Below are 6,203 nucleotides of genomic sequence, written 5' to 3' on the forward strand. Positions count from 1 at the left end.
ATCATGTATAAAACTATTAATCAAGCATTTGAAAACAAATTGAAAAGTATTTCAAAAAAATTAGATGGTTGTACAAGAAATATTGACCATGTATTAAAAAATGAAGAAAAAATTAATGATATGTATAAAAATGTTAATCAAGCATTTGGAAAAACATGTTGAACAATTATTTAAAAATGTTATCACGCATTTGAAAAATGTTAAATGTGTTTACAAAAAATGTTGACCCTGTGTTGAAAAAAATGTTAATATTGCATTTAAAAATGTTAATCAAGCATTTGAAAAATGTTAAATGTGCATAGAAAAACTGTTGGCCATGTATTAGTAAATGTTAATCTTCTATTAAAAATGATAATCAAGCATTTGGAAAAGATTAAAAGTGTGTATAGAAAAATCATTGACCATGTATTCAAAAATTGTTAATCTTGAATATGAAAAATGTTGATCAAACTTTTAAAAATGTATAAAATGTGTTAGAAAAATGTTGACCATGTATCAAAAAAATGTTAAATTTATATTGAAAAAATGTTGAAACATGTATTAGAAAAATGTAGTTGACGTATACAAATAATGTACAAAGAAACCAAAAGAAATAAAGCAAATCAAAAAAATGAAAACTGACAAAGAAACAAAATAAACCAAAGAAACAAATGCAAAAGGAATAAAAACAAAGAAAACTGATAAAAATTAAGAAAGAAGAAATTAAAAATGAATAAAGGAAGAAAAGCAAAAAAAATGAAATTGAGAAAAGAAAGAAAGGAAAACAACAAACCGATAAAACCCGGGAAAGAAAGGAAAGAAAACAGAAATAAACAACAGTGAAGAAGCGAAAGAGAAAAGAAAGGGAAACGGAACAGAAACAAATAAAATCGAAAACAACCGTAACAAACTAACCCACCGAGCTTGACGAACGAACCAGCGAAGAAAAATAAACAAACAGAACCAGGCCGACCTAGTCGCTGCAACATGAGACAAAAGTTTCAGCAAACCAGAAGGAGTACTCGCTTAATGCGAGATATAACGCTCGCCATGCGAAACGTCTGTTTCACAATAATCAAGATGTCTAGTCAACAACGAGCATCTTACCTTCTTTGTGTTCTTGCCAGCGCCAACTCATGGCGAAATCAGTAATTAAGGAGTATTTTTTGCAAAAATCACTCCCACCTCTCCAGGTTTGCGACTAATGGTGCACCATTGTGCGCTACTTGTCACAATTGGGGAGTTTTTTTCGTAGATTTATTTATTCAAAACATTTTATCTCTTAAAAAAATGTGTTCAAATATCAAACCGTTTTCATTATTGGTTTCCTCGCGTCGAGATCTTTAAAACTAGGTACCTTGTTGATAGGTTTCGGCGAACTTTTTTCACGAAAAAACCAGACGAAAAGAATCAAATTGGGAGCACACTTTTTTCCTTTCCGAAGAGGCACGACTGTGCCTCATGAGGAAGCAAATCCGCGTCTCCACCAGAAGTAAATTTGTGCCTCTCGCGGAAAAAATGTGTTTTTTCCTTTCCCAAGAGGCATGACCGTTTCTCTCGCAGAAGCAAATCCTTGCCTTTATGAGAAGTAAATATGTGCATCTCGCAGAAGGAAAAAGACATATTTTCTTTTCCTTTTTCGAGAGGCACGACTCGCAGAAGCAAATCCATGTCTCCACGAGAAGTAAATCTGTGTCTCTCGCGGAAGAAAAAAAGACAGAAAATGAGTTCTTTTCCCTTTCCAAGAGGCATGATCATGCCTCTCGAGGAAGTAAATCTACGCCTCTAGTAAAAAAAAAGGGTTTTTCCCTACCAGAGAGGCACGATCGTGTCTCTTACAAAAGCAAATCCGTAACTTCACAAGAAGTAAATCTATGCCTGTCGCGGAAGGAAAAAGAACGTGTTTTTGCCCTTTCCCCAGAGGCACAACCATGCCTCTCGTGGAAGCAAATCCGTACCTTCATGAGAAGTAAATCTAAACCTCTCCTGGAAGGAAAAGAATGCATTTTTTTTCCTTTCCCGAGAGGCGCGAGCGTCCCTCTTGCGGAAGCAAATCCGTGCCTCCGCGAGAAGTAAATTTGTGCCTCTCCCAGATGAAAAAAAAGAAAACATATTTTTCACACAAAAAAATCAATTTTTTCCAAACCTAAGAAAAGCCGGAGGATAACCCGAAAGCAGAAAAAATCAGAAAAAGATCATCAAAAAGCCGAAAACGCGTATAGAAAAAAAATCAGGAGAGAGCGTCCAGAGCACGACACGTGGCTGGGGCCGAGAGCGCGCCAAGTGGCACGCTACAAGCCCACGAAAAGTGCCCCTCGCAGGTGCTTCTGAAGGAGTACTCGCTGATTAGTTGCTCTCGACTGGTTTTTTTAGGAAACAACCTACTCTTTATTGATCAAAGACCACAGAATGTGGGGTAACAGTTTCGTCATGAGGTTGGCCAAACCACACATGACACCCGGGCGCTAAATTCAAAACAAATCTAGCTAAGTTATGGGCCTCTACATTATTAGTTCAACCTTCAAAAATAAAATTACATGAGAAGGAAGTACTCTGAGCTTCAATTTCTTTAATGATTGCCGCGTGTTTTCCATAGCTTCTCTGCGTAATATAATTGATAACCTGTTTAGCATTAGATGCCACCACGAACTGCTGGAGAAGTAGGTCCTCGGCTACACACAATGCTTCTCTACAAGCCATTGTCTCCAGAATAATGGGATCATCCACTCCCTATACCACGATTGCCGAGCTCCCCAAATATTTTCTATTTGTATCCCGGCAGACCACCGCAGCAGAGCCGCCCCTTCCTGCTCTCACTGCAGCATCTACATTGATTTTTGCATGATTTAGTGGTGGGGCTCGGGGGCGCGTGCTTGCATTGGGTGTACTTCTTGCCGTTGGGCCTGCTGCAGCCTTCGGCTCCTTCTCATTCACAATTTCCAGTCCAGCCTTTGGAACAATCCTTCATTAATAGCTTTCCTCCTTGTTGTCCATATAACCCATAGCGTCATAGCAAGCTTCACGCAGTGTGAAGGGAATCGTAGCATGTAAAACAAAAAAAAATTACGCACACGCAATGATCTATCCGTGGAGATGCATAGCAACGGAGAGTGTGTCTACGTACCCTCGTAGACCGTAAGCAGAAGTGTTTATTCAACGCGGTTGATGTAGTCGTACACCTTCGCGATCCGCCCGATCAAGTACCAAACGCACGACACCTCCGCGTTCTGCACACGTTCAGCTCGGTGTCGTCCTCGCCATCTTGGTCCAGCAAGCAGGGCGAGGTAGTAGATGAGTTCCGTCAGCACAACGGCGTGATGACGGTGGTGGTGAAGCAATCCCGCGGGGCTTCGCGTAAGCACTGCGACGATCTAGAGCGGAAGAGTAAACTAAAGGCAGAGGGGTGCTGACACATGGCGTGGAATAAGCTGTTTATTGTGTGGCACCCCTCCCCACACATATATAGGTGTGGGAGGGGAGGAGGCAGCCCCTAGGGCGCCCCAAGTAGTGCGGCGACAGCCCTAGGGCTCCTCCCATTGGTGCGCCCCCTCCTCCTGCCAAAAATTGGCGCGAGGGGAAAGGAAAGGGAGGAGGCGCCCCCTTCTTTCCTTCCTCCCCTCTCCGGGATATGGTAAGAGGAGGTGGCGCCTCCCCTTTCCATCCAATTGGGTGTGGCTGCCATAAGGGGGGCGCACCAGCCCATGTGGGCTGGTGTGTTCCCTCTACTTGGCCCACTAAGGCCCAATAATCTCCCGGTGCCCCCGGAACTCCTTCCGGTATTCTGATAACTTCATGGTGCATTCTGAAACCATTCCGGAGATCAAATAGCATCGTCCTATATATCGATCTTTACCTCCGGACAATTCCGGAGCTCCTTGTCATGTCCGTGATCACATCCGGGACTCCGAACAACATTCGGTCACCAAAACACATAACTCATATAATACCAAATCGACATCGAACGTTAAGCGTGCGGACCCTAGGGTTCGAGAACTATGTAGACATGACCGAGACACCTCTCCGGTCAATAACCAATAGGGGAACCTGGATGCCCATATTGGCTCTTACATATTCTACGAAAATCTTTATCGGTCGAACCATTATGACAACATACGTAATTCCCTTTGTCCATCGATATGTTACTTGTCCGAGATTCGATCGTAGGTATCTTCATACCTTGTTCAATCTCGTTACCGGCAAGACTCTTTACTCATTCCGTAATACATCACCTCGTGACTAAACTCCTTATTCATTTGGTTGCAAGCTTATGATGTGTATTACCGAGAGGGCCCAGAGATACCACTCCGATACTCGGAGTGACAGATCCTAATCTCGATCTATGCCAACTCAACAAACACCTTCGGAGATACATGTAGAGCATCTTTATGATCACCCAGTTACATTGTGACGTTTGATAGCACACAAGGTATTCCTCCGGTATCCGGGAGTTGCATAATATCATAGTCGAAGGAATATGTATTTGACATGAAGAAAGCAATAGCAATAAACTGAACGATCATTATGCTAAGCTAACGGATGGGTCTTGTCCATCACATCATTCTCCTAATGAGACTCAGAGTCATCCGGATCGGTGTCAAAGCTTGCATCAACGTAACTCTTTATGACGAACTCTTTATCACCTTCATAACCGAGAAACATTTCCTTAGTCCTCTTTAGGCACCTAAGGATAATTTTGACCGTTGTCCAGTGATCTACTTCTGGATCACTATTGTATCCCCTTGCCAAACTCATGGAAAGGCACACAACAAGTCTGGTACACAGCATGGCATACTTTATAGAACCTATGACTGAGGCATAGGGAATGACTTTCACTCTGTCTCTATATTCTGTCGTGGTCGGGTTTTTGAGTCTTACTCAACTTCACACCTTGTAACAAAGGCAAGAACCCTTTCTTTGACTGGTCCATTTTGAACTTCTTCAAAACTTTACCAAGGTATGTGCTTTGTGAAATTCCTATCAAGCGTCTTGATCTATCTCTATAGATCTTGATGCCCAATATATAAGCAGCTTCACCGAGGTCTTTCATTGAAAAGTTCTTATTCAAGTATCCTTTTATGCTATCCAGAAATTCTATATCATTTCCGATCAACAATATGTCATCCACATATAATATCAGAAATGCTACAGAGCTCCCACTCACTTTCTTGTAAATACAGGCTTCATCATAAGTCTGTATAAAACCATATGCTTTGATCACCTTATCAAAGCGCATATTCCAACTCCGAGATGCTTGCACTAGTCCATAGATGGATCGCTGGAGTTTGCACACTTTGTTAGCACCTTTAGGATCGACAAAACCTTCTGGTTGCATCATGTACAACTCTTCTTTAAGAAATACATTAAGGAATGCAGTTTTGACATCCATTTGCGAGATTTCATAATTATAAAATGCGGCAATTGCTAACATGATTCTAACTGACTTAAGCATCACTACAGGTGAGAAGGTCTCATCGTAGTCAACTCCTTGAACTTGTCGAAAACCTTTCGCAACAAGTCGTGCTTTGTAGATGGTGATATTACCATTAGCGTCTGTCTTCTTCTTGAAGATTCATTTATTCTCAATGGCTTGCCGATCATCGGGAAAGTTCACCAAAATCTCATACATGGATCCTATCTCAGGTTTCATGGCCTCAAGCCATTTATCAAAATCCGGGCTCATCATAGCTTCTTCATAGTTCATAGGTTTGCCTTGGTCTAGCAACATGACTTCCAGAACAGGATTACTGTACCACTCTGGTGCGGATCGTGCTCAGGTTGACCTACGAGGTTCAGTAGCAACTTGATCTGAAGTTTCATGATCATTATCATTTGCTTCCTCTCTAGTTGGTTTAGGCATCACTGGAATGGTTTTCTGTGATGTGTTATTTTCAATTTCGAGAGAAGGTACAATTATCTCATCAAGTTCTACTTTCCTCCCACTCACTTCTTTCGAGAGAAACTCTTCTCTAGAAAGGACCCATTCTTTAGCAACAAAGATCTTGCCTTCAGATCTGTGATAGAAGGTGTACCCAATTGTTTCCTTAGGGTATCCTATGAAGACGCACTTCTCCGATTTGGGTTTGAGCTTATCAGGCTGAAGCCTTTTGACATAAGTGTCGCAACCCCAAACTTTAAGAAACGACAACTTAGGTTTCTTGCCAAACCACAGTTCATATGGTGTCGTCTCAACAGATTTAGACGGTGCCCTATTTAACGTGGATGCG

The sequence above is a fragment of the Aegilops tauschii genome, chromosome 7 (genome assembly GCF_002575655.3).
Source record: "Aegilops tauschii subsp. strangulata cultivar AL8/78 chromosome 7, Aet v6.0, whole genome shotgun sequence".
Classification (NCBI taxonomy): Eukaryota; Viridiplantae; Streptophyta; class Magnoliopsida; order Poales; family Poaceae; genus Aegilops; species Aegilops tauschii.